The sequence below is a fragment of the Mus pahari genome, chromosome 18 (genome assembly GCF_900095145.1).
Source record: "Mus pahari chromosome 18, PAHARI_EIJ_v1.1, whole genome shotgun sequence".
NCBI classification, from domain to species: domain Eukaryota; kingdom Metazoa; phylum Chordata; class Mammalia; order Rodentia; family Muridae; genus Mus; species Mus pahari.
Window position 1 is genome coordinate 47,081,738 of NC_034607.1, and position 1,695 is coordinate 47,083,432.

Genomic DNA, 1,695 nt, shown 5'->3' on the forward strand with positions numbered 1-1,695 from the left:
CTCTGTTCAATGATAAGATTACTGAGAAAAATTCAACCGAAGGATTCTTCTCAACTCCTAACACAATTTCAATATGTAAATCTAGGCAGAGAAAATTAACAAAGTATAGATCATGGAGAAAATTAGAATCCAAATATTTTATCTTGTGACAACGCAAAAAAAAAAAAAAAGTGTGTCTGAAAATTAGAGAGAAGACAGAATTAGATTATTGGTTACTGTTATAATCAGGATATTGGAATTAAAGTAAATAGGTTAATTGTATCAGGTAGACATAGGCAAAATTGGAGAAATAGTTAAATTGAAACTTATTTAAAAGATGCTGACATGCGTAGTGCTCCAGGGCAGCGGAACGGGGTGACCCTGAGTATCGAGACCCTGAAGCGATGCTGAGCAGGTTTCTAGGCCCGTGCTACCGGTAACTGGCCAGAAACTGGATTCCCACGGCCAGTATGTGGGGCACTGTGGGTGCCGTGGGACTGGTGTGGGCCACGGATTGGCGGCAGATCCTGGACTGAGTGCCTTACAAGTTTAAGAAGGACAATTAGGCAGCCCCTCCCCCACCACAAGCCTCGATGGTACCTTGTGCCGAGGCCTCAAACATAGCATAGTCCTGTGGAGGACACCAAGGAAGCCGGACACTGGAGAGGTCTGCTCTGCTTGGGGAGCTTCCTCGCTGACAGGCACTGGGGCTACCTTGATGGGTGCAGCATTTAACCTTGTTCTTACACCTTGAAAAAAAAAATATGCTGCAGCTACATTAATAGCTACAAAAGCAAATATTTAAGGTTTTCTAAGTCCTCAAAACATTTCAATTAGGAGCAAAAACAATGTAAACAAATTAAGGAACAAGAAACATAGCAAATGCAACAGAATACACGAAATTATGATGATTTTATTATGATTGTCATCAAGTCTCTGTCACATCCAATAAGTATGAAAGGGTTTTGCTTATTAAAAGAAATAGATGTTAATTTATCTCATAGTAAATGATCTGCCATTTCTGGCAACTTTACTACCTAATCCTGATTCAGTACAAACAAGAGAATGCAAAATCAATGTTATTTATGACTGTTGATATAAAAATGATAACATAAAATTAAATATTGCATTAAGAAAATAAAATATTATAGTCAGGTGATATTTATTCCAGGGTTGTTTCAGCATTAGGGAGCCCATTAAGGTGGCAGATCATGTTAAATATCTCCATGGAGAAATAATTTCCACAGATGTTGATGAGGTCATGGATGAAACCCAACACCTACTCATGATGGGAACATTTAAGTAAACAGGAATTAGATGAGGCTTTCTAAGTATGATAGCACTAACGGGAAACACAGGAGTATTTTCACAATTATCAAGAGTGGATGCCATGATTTAGTCATGAAAAGACAAAATCTTATCATTTGTGTCAGTGAACGGGAAGCAAGTCAGAACTAGAGCGTTATGATCTCACTCCTATGTGAAATCTAACTGAGTCATAGAAGTTGAGATAAGAATAGTAGTTACCCACAGCTAGAAAAATAGGAGCCATAAAGAGGTGGGAAGAGGTTGGTCAACAGACGCTAATCATAAGTTAGGAAATACCTTCATGTTCTATTATTATGGCACAGCAAGAAGCCTATAGATAAGAATATTGTCCTTTAAATTAATAGGAACAGAAACCAGAAGGAAAGAAATTGAATATTATTTTATAAG

The 1,695-nt window shown here is 37.8% G+C and overlaps 1 pseudogene; it reads left to right on the forward strand.

Moving 5' to 3' along the window:
* The first annotated feature begins 383 nt into the window (after positions 1–383).
* Positions 384–666, forward strand: LOC110336156 (annotated as a pseudogene).
* The last annotated feature ends 1,029 nt before the right edge of the window (positions 667–1,695 follow it).